General features: G+C 46.0%; 1 protein-coding gene across 2 annotated transcripts in view; it reads left to right on the top strand.

The window, feature by feature from the left end:
- The first annotated feature begins 867 nt into the window (after positions 1–867).
- The window catches only part of LOC124271619 (proto-oncogene tyrosine-protein kinase Src-like), a 28795-nt gene continuing 14363 nt past the window's right edge, over positions 868–15299 (top strand). Inside the window, exons 1-2 of one of the 2 annotated variants that reach the window (XM_046706773.1) lie at positions 868–958; positions 1115–1201. The gene's annotated coding sequence lies outside the window, so the exon portion shown is untranslated. Of the gene's footprint in view, positions 959–982; positions 1202–15299 lie in introns of those variants that run through there. The other variant, XM_046706772.1, reaches the window with a different exon arrangement.

Here is a 15299-nt window from a genome sequence, read left to right as displayed (position 1 = left end):
TAATGGTTTGTATACTTTGCAGACATCATCCCTTGATTCTCTCCTTTCTTCCTTCTTTAATTCCTCTGTCAAACACTCAAGCTTTCACTTATGAAACAAGTCAGCCACTCATCCATGCTCACTGACCCACTCACTCACCCACTGACTTAAACACTGACTAAACCATTCATTCCTCTACTCACTCAACCACTCACTCACCCACTCACTCAACAACTCACTCACCCACTCACTCAACCACTCACTTAGCCACTCACTCACCCACTGACTTAAACACTGACTAAACCATTCATTCCTCTACTCACTCAACCACTCACTCAACCACTCACTCACCCACTCACTCACCCACTCACTCACCCACTCACTCAACCACTCACTTAGCCACTCACTCACCCACTCACTCAACCACTCAATCAACCACTCACCCAACAGACTCACTCACCCACTCACTTAGCCACTCATCACCCTTACTCACTCACTCACTCACCCACTCACTTAGCCACTCACTCACCCACTCATTCACCCACTCACTCACCCACTCTGACTTAACCACTCACCCATCTCCTTTCACAAACTGAAATAATTTTAGCAAAAATTACTCATACCTAGTGTATGTAACATTATTACCATAACACATTGATATTCTGATAATGATATGTATATAATGTGTCAATTTGAGGACATACATTAGTCAGAAAACTGGATTTCCGCTTTGAGTAATTACAAAAACAGCTGTACAGACCAACCTGTACTCTCGAACTGCTTTGTCACAACACTTTCTGCATTGAAGCCCTGTTCTAACAAACACCCACAGCCTGCCTACCAGGGTTCGACTGTACTTGTCAAGCAGGTAGCATCTAATACATACAGGGGAATCCCTTTCAACAGAAGAATGCATGTGTAGGAGCTGTGCCATTTATCAGCAGCTTGAGAGCCATGCTTGAATCCACATTGCTGTATTGTCAGTTCAATCTTTGTAGATCTATTGGAGCATTGCTGGTATGCAACAGACATGTTGAATAGGGGGAACTCCTTACAGTGGTGGGGTATGTTAGCTGAGTGTGAAGTATACGTGTAAGTTGTCATGCATTAAGTAACGCAGTCCTTCTCCTTACAGGGTAATGGTCACACAAAGAGCCATGTACAGGATACATCATCACAAGGAGGGATAACAGCCTACTAATTTACCATCAACTTATGTAAGGTGAGTTCACATCTACTGCCATTGGGATTCACCTTAGAATATGTTCAGTGGAGGACGGATTTTGTTGATACTGAGAACATGTTGAGATCAATGAACTTATGAGGGTGGGTATGTACTAAAACATCTTGTGACAATGGTGTTTTATATGGCGAGGTAAACGATCTGCTGTCACAGTGGGTAGAATGTAATTACTCAGAGACAGGATTTGAGTGATACTAAGAACAGGCTGAATATATGTTACCTTAAAATTGCTCCCATTTCTCAATGCCTTTGAGTTTTGTGTTAAGCAGTGTTTGGGATTCACTCATGGTGAATAATAGGAGGGTGGTCGGGATGAGGGGGGTAGTGACCACTTCCTATAATAGCTCCAGATTGCATTGTTTCATCCTACATACGTACGCATGGATTTCTTCAGTCAATCCTGAATGTTGTTTCTGTAACTTGTACAGGGAGGTAACATCAGTCGTTTATCACCCATGTTGTTTCTGTAACTTGTACAGGGAGGTAACATCAGTCGTTTATCACCCTTGTTGTTTCTGTAACTTGTACAGGGAGGTAACATCAGTCGTTTATCACCCATGTTGTTTCTGTAACTTGTACAGGGAGGTAACATCAGTCGTTTATCACCCATGTTGTTTCTGTAACTTGTACAGGGAGGTAACATCAGTCGTTTATCACCCTTGTTGTTTCTGTAACTTGTACAGGGAGGTAACATCAGTCGTTTATCACCCATGTTGTTTCTGTAACTTGTACAGGGAGGTAACATCAGTCGTTTATCACCCATGTTGTCCGTTGTGATAAGTCAGTCCAGGCTCCCGAGGAAGCATGTCTCTAAATAATGTTACATTCTGGACAGAGTTGATAAGTCCACGCAAACACCACTGTTGATCACAAACGTTTACTGACGCAACAGTAGAGCTGTTACAGACAGGACTATGTTACTCACTATCAAGGGTTATGTTCCTTATGTAACCTTGGTAAATTATCAGAATCCCGGATCTGTAAGGGATTCATGACCCTTTATCAAAATCCCGGATCTGCGGGGTATTGTGTACAGCTATCATATACATAGGTATCATGGAAAGGTATTCTGTATCCAGACTCTTTTATTGGTAATGCAATACTAAAGACACAATCTAGAATAAGGTGATACCAACTAAAAAGCCTTATACCTGTGTTTGATAGTTATCAATATTCAGTTTATAGAGTACAATTCTGTCAGTAATTCCATGTTTGAAAGTTGTCAGTGTGTATGAAGTATCATTGTTATACGTCTAACCAGAGAAGTTATGAGGTCACCTAGGTAACACAGCTGCCATGTCTTGGTTCTGAAAACATCCCAAAGAAAAATGGTCCTGTTTTTTCTGCGTAACTATTCTTGCCACATGAATATTGTAGCAGACTGTGCATACACTAGGGCTGCGCAATATAACCGGTTTATCGGTATTTACCGGCTCAGACCTGAAAGCGATACGTATTGCGATACGCTGATCGAAAACCGGTATTTGGACTTGCATTCGGAAACTTCGTAACACTCGGAAATCTTCGGATATTTCCTTGTTTCATTCGTGCCGAATATTATTTACATTTTTATTTTGTCATGATTAAAAATTGTTATTAAAACTTAATCAAGCCTAGTGATTTTGTTGTGTATTTGCTCTATGAATCAAGTATTAACCTGATTATAAGTATTTTTTTGTTTAAAAATATTTCATGCAATACATTGCAATACATATCGCAATACTAGTATATGCTTTGGCATCGCAATATATCGCAATATGAAAATTCTCTGCAATACCCACCCCTAGCATACACTGCCACTGGGGCTTAAATATTCACATGTCTAGCATTCACGACTATTTGAGCAATCAGGTATGATAATGTACTGGTACTCACAACCTCCCTGTCAAGCTGGTATGTTGAAGAGAACCTATTGATTGATTCCTTCAATGGAACATTGATTGAGTCTGTGTTATTGATGAGGTTATTTATTTTGGAGCTCACATCGTTGCCAACATAGAATCTTTTGCCGAAGCTGATGATTGTGGGGATAGAAGGCAGGTTGTAAAACAACCAATAAACACAGACATACAACCCAACTACAGCACCTTAAAGTTTGATGTTGTTCAAGCTAATCAGTCTCATTCATTATGAATGATTTCTCAACTAAGAAACTGATTATAAAAAAATGTGATTTTATTGTTTCACAATTGCCTTAGTATTTTTTAATGAATTTGTATGGATAATTGAGCATGATGTGAAAAATATAGAACAAAAGTTTGTATTTGTTTTGTGGAATAAGTAACATGTGTATGTATCTGTTTAACACTGCTCTCAGCAATATTCCAAATGTATGACAACTACCTGTATTTAAATGAACCTGGACTAGACAATCCAGTGATTGCTATTGTTAGCATCAATTCTGATTGTTTGGTGATTCAACTAAATCAGCTGATCGATGTGGTTACTGCTAATATCAGGGACAATGCTCTGAATGTATAAACTCAACTCAAGAATGACTTACTAATTATTACATATTTTGTGCAAAAGAAATGATCAGATTTGAAATTTTAACCAGTTCCTGCATACAGGCTGCATGATGCATTGCATGAAATGTAATATGTATTGAATGAAATTTTGTTTCAGTTTTCAGTTTGTGCAGTTCCTATTTCCTTTTACATGTATAACTAAGTGTAGTATCATGTTGTAAAATAAATATACCAACAACAGAATAAACACACCACCAACAAAAAATAGAAGTTCCAACAACTGTACCTCCATCGAAGTAAATGTACCTCCAACAAAGTATCTGAACCTCCAACAAAGGAGATGTACCTGCAACAAAGTAGCTGAACCTCCAATAAAATAAATGTACCCCCAACAAAGTAAAATTACCTCCAACAAAGTACATGTACCATCAAAGTAGCTGTACCTCCAACAAAGTAAATGAGTGAAAGAAAGGTGGTGTTAAGAGAGGTGGTGTTAAGAGAGGCGGTGTTGAGAGTGGTGGTGTTGAGAGAGGTGGTGTTGAGAGAGGTGGAGTTGAGAGAGGTGGTGTTGAGAGAGGTGGTGTTGAGAGTGGTGGTGTTGAGAGTGGTGGTGTTGAGAGAAGTGGTGTTGAGAGAGGTGGTGTTGAGAGAGGTGGTGTTGAGAGAGAGGTGGTGTTGAGAGAGGTGGTGTTGAGAGAGGTGGTGGTTGAGAGAGGGTGGTGTTGAGAGTGGTGGTGGAGGAGAGGTGGTGGTGGTGTTGAGAGAGGTGGTGTTGAGAGGTGGAGTTGAGAGAGAGGTGGTGTTGAGAGTGGTGGTGAGTTGAGAGAGGTGGTGCTGAGAGAGGTGGTGTTGAGAGAGGTGGAGAGAGGTGGTGTTGAGAGAGGTGGAGCTGAGAGAGGTGGTGTTGAGAGAGGTGGTGTTGAGAGAGGTGGTGTTGAGAGAGGTGGGTGTTGAGAGGTGGTGAGAGTGGTGGCATGAGAGAGAGGTGGTGTTGAGAGAGGTGGTGGAGAGAGGTGGTGTTGAGAGGTGGTGAGAGTGGTGGTGTTGAGAGAGAGGTGGTGTTGAGAGTGGTGGTGTTGAGAGAGGTGGTGTTGAGAGAGGGTGGTGTTGAGAGAGGTGGTGTTGAGAGAGGTGGTGTTGAGAGAGAGGTGGTGCTGAGAGTGGTGGTGAGAGGAGGTGAGGTGGTGAGAGAGGTGGTGGGAGGTGGTGTTGGTGTTGAGAGGTGGAGCTGGAGAGAGCTTGGTGGTGGTGCTGAGAGTAGGTGGTGTTGAGAGAGGTGGCTTGAGAGAGGTGGTGCTGAGAGAGGTGGTGTTGAGAGAGGTGGTGCTGAGAGAGGTGGAGCTGAGAGAGGTGGTGAGAGTGGTGGTGTTGAGAGAGGTGGTGTTGAGAGAGGTGGTGTTGAGAGTGGTGGTGAGAGAGGTGGTGTTGAGAGAGGTGGTGTTGAGAGAGGTGGTGTTGAGAGAGGTGGTGTTGAGAGAGGTGGTGTTGAGAGTGGTGGTGTTGAGAGGTGGTGTTGAGAGAGGTGGTGTTGAGAGAGGTGGTGCTGAGAGAGGTGAGAGAGTGGTGGTAAGAGGAGAGGTGGTGTTGAGAGGGTGGTGTTGAGAGAGGTGGTGTTGAGTGGTGAGGAGAGGTGAGTGGAGAGTGGTGAGAGAGTGGTGGTGTTGAGAGGTGGTGTTGAGTGGAGTTGAGAGAGGTGGAGTTGAGAGAGGTGGTGTTGAGAGTGGTGGTGTTGGAGAGAGAGGTGATGTTGAGAGAGGTGGTGTTGAGAGAGGTGGTGTTGAGAGTGGTGTGTGGAGAGAGAGGTGGTGTTGAGAGGTGGTGTTGAGAGAGGTGGTGTTGAGAGAGGTTGTGTTGAGCGAGGTGGTGTTGAGAGAGATGGTGTGGTGTTGAGAGAGGTGGTGTTGAGAGAGCTGGAGTTGAGAGAGGTGGTGTTGAGAGGTGGTGGAGTGAGAGGTGGTGTTGAGAGTGGTGGAGAGGTGGTGTTGAGAGAGGTGGTGGTGAGAGTGGTGGAGTTGAGAGAGAGGTGGTGTTGAGTGGTGGAGTTGAGAGAGGTGGAGTTAAGAGAGGTGGTGTTGAGAGAGGTGGTGTTGAGAGAGGTGGTGTTGAGAGAGGTGGTGTTGAGAGTGGTGGTGTTGAGAGAGGTGGAGTTGAGAGTGGTGGTGTTGAGAGTGGTGGTGTTGAGAGAGGTGGTGTTGAGAGAGGTGGTGTTGAGAGGTGGTGTTGAGAGTGGTGGTGTTGAGAGAGGTGGTGTTGAGAGAGGTGGTGTTGAGAGAGGTGGAGTTGAGAGAGGTGGTGTTGAGAGTGGTGGTGTTGAGAGAGGTGGTGTTATGACAGGTGAGGATTCGGGACATGATTAGTCATCATTATAATTAGTGTAGGGAAAATACTTAATGTTTGATTAATACAGAATATACATTGCAGGGAATGGCCTATTCACAGATTTCCATGTGGAAAATGACAGCCTAGCTCTCACAGTGATGACATTGTGAATATAGCAATGACATCCTGTATCCACAGAACATGCATTGTGCTGCATGTTGCGAGTCATGCAGTGTGTATAATGCTACAAAGAGCTTCCATGAATAAGGCTACAAAAACCCATCTTTACACATGCCTTGTTTGACAAGATGGTAATTTCATCCTGAGACTAGTTTCTAAGTGATGGATTCAAAGAGGTGGGGCTGACAAACGTTCACAGCCTCAGTCACTTCAGTTTGTCACAGCGACCTTTTCCTTACATTGAATCTATATAAACTCAACTCTTTTTGTCTATGAAAACTGTCATTACAAAGGTTAAAACCATAGTCCTGTTTGCATGTGTTGATTCTACTGCTGTGTTCCATGGAGACAGTGACCTGACACACCTGTGTTACAGCCATCCCAAAGGTGTTTAATTGGTTTCTCAGTTACGTCATCTAATTTTCACAAGCCTGCTACAGTGACTTCACACTCTGCCCCAATCACGACCATTTGCTGTTTACAGACCCAAATGGATTGCAAATAATGGGACATATATTAGGAAAGTGTAGCCACAATCTGGTGTATTTAAGCTATACGGACATTATATACTTCAATACGTCAAGGAATAGTGTTTGATGACATGAACACTAGTGATGGTAGGAAGACACAGTGTAGAGCAAGTCAAACATTGTGGGCAGCCTACTTAAGATCTTTTTGTGTAAGGTGAGGTGAGATAGGGTTTAATGTTGCATTTGAGATTATATCCCATAGTTAGCTATTCGTGCATGCATGTGTGCGTATGTGTGTGCATGTGTGTGTGTTTTTGTCTGTGTCCACAGTGTATAGACTCTGACTCTGATTGATAACTAGTCCAAGTTGTTTCCTCTTAGTGCCAAGATTGAGTGAGTGAGTGAGTTTAGTTTTACGCGCCTTTTAGCAATATTCCAGCAATATCACGGCGGGGGACACCAGAAATGGGCTTAACACATTGTACCTATGTGGGGAATCGAACCTGGGCCTTCGGCGAGAAGAGCGAACGCTTTAACCACAAGGCTACCCCACTGCCCCCTTAATGCCAAGAGCCAGACAGGGCAACAACAAGTACCATCTTTCGGTATGATGCCTCCAGGGATCAAACCACCTCCATCCACCAGACCAGAAGCCTCTGTCATGACAAGCATGGCGTGCTGGCAACATACCCAGCTCCTCAGTGATCATTGGTCCATATAAATATACATAATGTCTGCTTGACGCTCACTATGGATTAATTTACTTAAAATATTTTTATAACTCCCATATAAAGGAACAATTTTAAACCTGTAATAGATGCGTGACATTAATGTTTTAAATTCTTTGAAAGGTGTACCTCAATTTCATTTCATGTTGTTAAGAAGTGTACATGCTGCAATTGTTAGGTGAAACATCATCTTCAGAATGAGTCATCTTGATATCAAGTGTATTTTAAGAGACGGATCATGGTCGGTAACGTGCTGTGCAGCTTGTGGTGAACAAAGCCTGCATGCCTCACATCAGCGAAGATATGTCTTTGTTTGGGCAACACCTACGCTATCACAAACTCCATCCACCCTGTGTACAGGCTCTGTACACGTAGTTCCATGGCCACAAAAATAAATAATGCCCAAGTACAAAGTAATCTTAACACTCACATGATTGTAACTCCCATAATTTTACACTGGTTTACAATGGACATTGCCTGAGATCAGTCCATGCAGTGTTAATATATTCTTCATCATAATCCACCAACCAACAAAATTATTCCTTATAGATTTTTGGCCCCTGGGGGAAAATATCTATTTCTGAAATTCAAAAATCCAATTATGAATCTTCTTTTTGTGTATGTTTCCTTTACACCGCTTTTAGCAATATTCCAGCACTATCACTGCGGGGACACCAGAAATGGACTTCACACATTGTACCCATGTTGGGAATCGAACCCTGGTCTTTGGCGTGACAAGCGAACAGTTTAACCTCTGGACTACCCCACCGCCCTGCAGCATGAAGCAGAAATCCAGCTATTGAATTCCCAGCAAAACTTGTTATCCATGTTCGTAGTAGACTGCACAATTTCCTTGTTGTTTGTTTGTGCAGTAATGAATGAATGAATGAATGAATGAATGAATGAATGCACAATTTCCTTTCAGTTTGTTTGTGCAGTAATGAATGAATGAATGAATGAATGCACAATTTCCTTTCAGTTTCAGTTGTTTGTTTGTGCAGTAATGAATGAATGAATGAATGCAAATTTCGAACGTTTGTTTGTGCAGTAATAAATGAATGAATGAATCGAAACGAATCGAACGAAGCGAGCGAGCGAACGAACGAACGAACGAACGAACGAACGAACGAACGAACGAACGAACGAACGAACGAACAACGAACGAACGAACGAACGAATGAATGGAGACACAAAGTGACCACACATTGGACAATGAAGTATTTATATATATAGATTAACAGACTCCAGACCTGTGATACTGACTGGGTCAGCCTGTGACAGAAAGCTAAGTGAAAGTGATCGCTGTCAGTCGAGGTTGATGTGTGTAGTCACTGAGCCATAGCAAGCAAGTAGACTCCACTGTGTAACAATATAGGGTCGTACCATACAAACTGTTGAATCAGGGTAACATTAGGTCCAGGGTATGTTTTGTGTGACTAACTGGGGTCAGTGAGTGCTGCAAGGGAAGTTGGTTGGCATTTATTAGTGTTCACAGACACCCTCAGGTGATATGTTACTTTGTAACTGTCTTAACTTTATGTAATTGACTGGTTGTACACCTTCAGGTGATATGTTACTTTGTAACTGTCTTAACTTTATGTAATTGACTGGTTGTACACCTTCAGGTGATATGTTACTTTGTAACTGTCTTAACTTTATGTAATTGACTGGTTGTACACCTTCAGGTGATATGTTACTTTGTAACTGTCTTAACTTTATGTAATTGACTGGTTGTACACCTTCAGGTGATATGTTACTTTGTAACTGTCTTAACTTTATGTAATTGACTGGTTGTACACCTTCAGGTGATATGTTACTTTGTAACTGTCTTAACTTTATGTAATTGACTGGTTGTACACCTTCAGGTGATATGTTACTTTGTAACTGTCTTAACTCTATGTAATTGACTGGTTGTACACCTTCAGGTGATATGTTACTTTGTAACTGTCTTAACTTTATGTAATTGACTGGTTGTACACCTTCAGGTGATTTGTTACTTTGTAACTGTCTTAACTCTATGTAATTGACTGGTTGTACACCTGCAGCTAAAGGCTAAATGTCCCTATTGTTGGTGTGTAGAACACTTCCATATGATCATGAACCATGAAATATGTATTTTGAATTAAATGCTACATCTTACCCTACCTTGTGTAAAGTTAGAAAAACAAATCTGTAGTTCTCTGTTTTCTTAGTTCATCAAATACAAACTTGACACAACTAAAATGTGAAATAAATATAATTTATAAACCTCCAGGGTAACATTATCCGAACACTATATGAAAACACGAGAAGGAAATATGATATCTACATACATATTTTGTGGATCTGTTTGACTGGAATGTTTGAAGTTGGTGAATAGCACTAAAGCCAAGATGCCTCAATCAGTATAAAGACCCATACTGAAACATCACATCATAATAGAATAGAGAAGTTGTCATTCATAAAGCAACTTGCCTTTATTATATTATGCTGGTCATGAATTGAGAAACAACCCTTTAAAGCAATTATATTACCATACAAAAAGCTTTCATAGTTCCAGTTTGAGTGTTGTGGTGTTATGGTATGTGGACAAGGTGACTGACATGATGTTTACCCAGGCCTTGGGACCAGGAAGTGGGAACCTTACAATAGCCTGTGTTGTTGGTTCTAGGTGTTAAGGCAGTCAAGGTTTAGGTGAAGGTGGCTGTTGTTGATATGGTGGACTTACACAGGATTCGGTGGTATGGTGGGGATGGTTGATGGGGGTGTACACAGCTGTATGGTGGGGATGGTTGATGGGGGTGTACACAGCTGTATGGTGGGGATGGTTGATGGGGGTGTACACAGCTGTATGGTGGGGATGGTTGATGGGGGTGTACACAGCTGTATGGTGGGGATGGTTGATGGGGGTGTACACAGCTGTATGGTGGGGATGGTTGATGGGGGTGTACACAGCTGTATGGTGGGGATGGTTGATGGGGTGTACACAGCTGTATGGTGGGGATGGTTGATGGGGGTGTACACAGCTGTATGGTGGGGATGGTTGATGGGGGTGTACACAGCTGAGGGTGTACACAGCTGTATGGTGGGTATGGTTGTTGGGGGTGTACACAGCTGTATGGTGGGGATGGTTGATGGGGGTGTACACAGCTGAGGTGTACACAGCTGTATGGTGGGGATGGTTGTTGGGGTGTACACAGCTGTATGGTGGGGATGGTTGTTGGGGGTGTACACAGCTGAGGTGTACACAGCTGTGTGTGGTGGGGATGGTTGATGGGGTGTACACAGCTGTGTGGTGGGGATGGTTGATGGGGGTGTACACAGCTGTATGGTGGGGATGGTTGATGGGGGTGTACACAGCTGTATGGTGGGGATGGTTCATAGGGGGTGCACACAGCTGTGTGGTGGGAATGGTTGATGGTGTACACAGCTGTATGGTGGGGATGGTTGATGGGGGTGTACACAGCTGTATGGTGGGGATGGTTGATGGGGGTGTACACAGCTGTATGATGGGGATGGTTGTTGGGGGTGTACACAGCTGTATGGTGGGGATGGTTGATGGGGGTGTACACAGCTGTATGGTGGGTATGGTTGTTGGGGGTGTACACAGCTCTGTGGTGGGGATGGTTGATAGGGGTTTACACAGCTGAGGGTGTACACAGCTGTGTGGTGGGGATGGTTGTTGAGGGTGTACACAGCTGTATGGTGGGGATGGTTGATGGGGGTGTACACAGCTGTATGGTAGGGATGGTTGATGGGGGTGTACACAGCTGTATGGTGGGGATGGTTGATGGGGGTGTATACAGCTGTGTGGTGGGGATGGTTGATGGGGGTGTACACAGCTGTATGGTGGGGATGGTTGATGGGGTGTACACAGCTGTATGGTGGGGATGGTTGATGGGGGTGTACACAGCTGTATGGTGGGGATGGTTGATGGGGGTGTACACAGCTAGGGGTGTACACAGCTGTATGGTGGGGATGGTTGATGGGGGTGTACACACAGCTGTATGGTGGGGATGGTTGATGGGGGTGTACACAGTTGAGGTGTACACAGCTGTATGGTGGGGATGGTTGTTTGGGGTGTACACAGCTGTATGGTGGGGATGGTTGTTGGGGGTGTACACAGCTGGGGTGTACACACAGCTGTGTGGTGGGGATGGTTGATGGGGGTGTACACAGCTGTATGGTGGGGATGGTTGATGGGGGGGTGTACACAGCTGAGGTGTGTACACAGCTGTATGATGGGGATGGTTGTTGGGGATGTACAGAGGTGTATGGTGGGGATGGTTGTTGGGGGTGTGTACACAGCTAGAGGTGTACACAGCTGTGTGGTGGGGATGGTTGTTGGGGGTGTACACAGCTGTATGGTGGGGATGGTTGATGGGGGTGTACACAGCTGTATGGTGGGGATGGTTGATGGGGGTGTACACAGCTGTATGGTGGGGATGGTTGATAGGGGTGTACACAGCTGTGTGGTGAGGAATGGTTGATGGTGTACACAACTGTATGGTGGGGATGGTTGATGGGGGGTGTACACAGCTGTATGGTGGGGATGGTTGATGGGGGTGTACACAGCTGTATGATGGGGATGGTTGTTGGGGGTGTACACAGCTGTATGGTGGGGGATGGTTGATGGGGGTGTACACAGCTGTATGGTGTGTATGGTTGTTAAGGGGGTGTACACAGCTGTGTGGTGGGGATGGTTGATGGGGGTTTACACAGCTGAGGTGTACACAGCTGTGTGGTGGGGATGGTTGTTGAGGGTGTACACAGCTGTATGGTGGGGATGGTTGGTGGGGGTGTACACAGCTGTATGGTGGGGATGGTTGATGGGGTGTACACAGCTGTATGGTGGGGATGGTTGATGGGGATGTATACAGCTGTGTGGTGGGGATGGTTGATAGGGGTGTACACAGCTGTGTGGTGGGGATGGTTAATGGGGGTGTACACAGCTGTATGTGGTGGGGATGGTTCAAGGGGTGTACACAGCTGTATGATGGGGATGGTTGTTGGGGGTGTACACAGCTGTATAGTGGGTATGGTTGATGGGGGGTGTACACAGCTGTATGGTGGAGTATGGTTGTTGGGGGTGTACACAGCAGCTGTGTGGTGGGGATGGTTGACAGGTGTGTACACAGCTGTATGGTGGGGATGGTTGATGGGGGTGTGTACACAGCTGTATGGTGTGTATGGTTGTTTAGGAGTGTACACAGCTGTATGGTGGGGATGATTGATGAGGGGTGTACACAGCTGTGTGGTGGGGATGGTTGATGTGGGTGTACACAGCTGTATGGTGGGGATGGTTGATGGGGGGTGTACACAGCTGTATGGTGGGGATGGTTGATGGGGGTGTGCACAGCTGTATGGTGGTAGTATGGTTGTTGGGGGTGTACACAGCAGCTGTGTGGTGGGGATAGTTGATGGGGGTGTACTAAGCTGAGGTGTACACAGCTGTGTGTTGTGGGGATAGATTGATGAGGGGTGTACACAGCTGTATAGTGGGGATGGTTGTTGGAGGTGTATGTACATAGCTGTATGGTGGGGATGGTTGATGGGGGTGGACACAGCTGTGTGGTGGGGATGGTTGATGTGGGTGTACACAGCTGTATGGTGGGGATGGTTGATGGGGGTGTACACAGCTGTGTGGTGGGGATGGTTGATGGGGGGGTGTACACAGCTGTATAGGTGGGGATGGTTGATGGGTGTGTACACAGCTGTATGGTGGGGATAGTTGATAGGGGTGTACACAGCTGTATGGTGGGGATGGTTGATTAGGGGTGTACACAGCTGTATGGTGGGGATGATTGTTGGGGGTGTACACAGCTGTATGGGGGATGGTTGATGGGGGTGTACACAGCTAGGGTGTACACAGCTGTTCAGTGGGAGATGGTTGATGGGGATGTACACAGCTGTATGGTGGGGATGGTTGTTGGGGGTGTACACAGCTGTATGGGGGGATGGTTGTTGATGTACACAGCTGTGTGAGTGGGGATGGTTGATGTGGGTGTACACAGCTGTGTGGTGGGGATGGTTGATGGGGGGTGTACACAGCTGTATGTGTGGGGAGGATAGTTGATGGGGAGGTGTACACAGCTGTATGGTGGGTGTATGGTTGATAGGGGTGTACACAGTTGTATGGTGGGGATTGTTGATGGGGTGTGCACAGCTGTATGGTGGGGATGGTTGATGGGGGTGTACACAGCTGTATGGTGGGGATGGTTGATGGGGTGTACACAGCTGTATGGGTGGGTATGGTTGATGGGGGTGTGTACACAGCTGTATGGTGGGTATGGTTGTTGTTGGGGTGTACACAGCTGTATGGTGGGGATGGTTGATGGGGGGTGTACACAGCTGTGTGGTGGGGATGGTTGATGGGGGTTTACACAGCTGGGTGTACACAGCTGTGTGGGTGAGGGATGGTTGTTGAGGTGTACACAGCTGTATGGTGGGGATGGTTGATGGGGGTGTGTACACAGCTGTATGGTGGGGATGGTTGATGGGGGTGTGTACACAGCTGTATGGTGGGGATGGTTGATGGGGATGTATACAGCTGTGTGGTGGGGATGGTTGATGGGGGTGTACACAGCTGTGTGGTGGGGATGGTTAATGGGGGTGTACACAGCTGTATGGTGGGGATGGTTCAAGGGGTGTACACAGCTGTATGATGGGGATGGTTGTTGGGGGTGTACACAGCTGTATAGTGGGTATGGTTGATGGGGGTGTACACAGCTGTATGGTGGGTATGGTTGTTGGGGGGTGTACACAGCTGTGTGGTGGGGGATGGTTGACAGGTGTGTGTACACAGCTGTGTGAAGTGAGGGATGGTTGATGGGGGTGTACACAGCTGTATGGTGGGTATGGTTGTTTAAGGGTGTACACAGCTGTATGGTGGGGATGATTGATGGGGGTGTACACAGCTGTGTGGTGGGGATGGTTGATGTGGGTGTATACAGCTGTATGGTGGGGATGGTTGATGGGGGGTGTGTACACAGCTGTATGGTGGGGATGGTTGATGGGGGTGTACACAGCTGTATAGGTGGGTATGGTTGTTGGGGTGTACACAGCTGTGTGGTGGGAGCTGGTTGATGGGGGGTGTACTAAGCTGAGGTGTACACAGCTGTGTTTATGGGGATAGTTGATGGGGGTGTACACAGCTGTATGGTGGGGATGGTTGTTGGAGGTGTACATAGCTGTATGGTGGGGATGGTTGATGGGGGGTGGACACAGCTGTGTGGTGGGGATGGTTGATGTGGGTGTACACAGCTGTATGGTGGGGATGGTTGATGGGGTGTGTACACAGCTGTGTGGTGGGGATGGTTGATGGGGGTGTACACAGCTGTATGGTGGGGATGGTTGATGGGTGTGTACACAGCTGTATGGTGTAGGGATGGTTGATGGGGGTGTACACAGCTGTATGGTGGGGATGGTTGATTAGGGGGGTGTACACAGCTGTATGGTGGGGATGATTGTTGGGGGTGTACACAGCTGTATGGTGGGGATGGTTGATGGGGGTGTACACAGCTGAGGTGTACACAGCTGTGTGTGGTGGGGATGGTTGATGGGGATGTACACAGCTGTATGGTGGGGATGGTTGTTGGGGGTGTACACAGCTGTATGGTGGGGATGGTTGTTGGGGGGTGTACACAGCTGTGTGGTGGGGATGGTTGATGTGGAGTGTACACAGCTGTGTGGTGGGGATGGTTGATGGGGGGTGTACACAGCTGTGTGGTGGGGATAGTTGATGGGGGGTGTACACAGCTGCTGGTGGTGGGTATGGTTGATGGGGGTGTACACAGTTGTATGGTGGGGATTGTTGATGGGGAGTGTACACAGCTGTATGGTGGGGATGGTTGATGGGGGGTGTGTACACAGCTGTATGGTGGGGATGGTTGATGAGGGTGTACACAGCTGTATGGTGGGTATAGTTGATGGG

The sequence above is a fragment of the Haliotis rubra genome, unplaced genomic scaffold (assembly GCF_003918875.1).
Source record: "Haliotis rubra isolate DU_JTF1 unplaced genomic scaffold, ASM391887v1 Scf1619, whole genome shotgun sequence".
NCBI classification, from domain to species: domain Eukaryota; kingdom Metazoa; phylum Mollusca; class Gastropoda; order Lepetellida; family Haliotidae; genus Haliotis; species Haliotis rubra.
The sequence above is the reverse complement of the archived record's forward strand: the minus strand, read 5'-3'. Positions and strand labels throughout refer to the sequence as shown.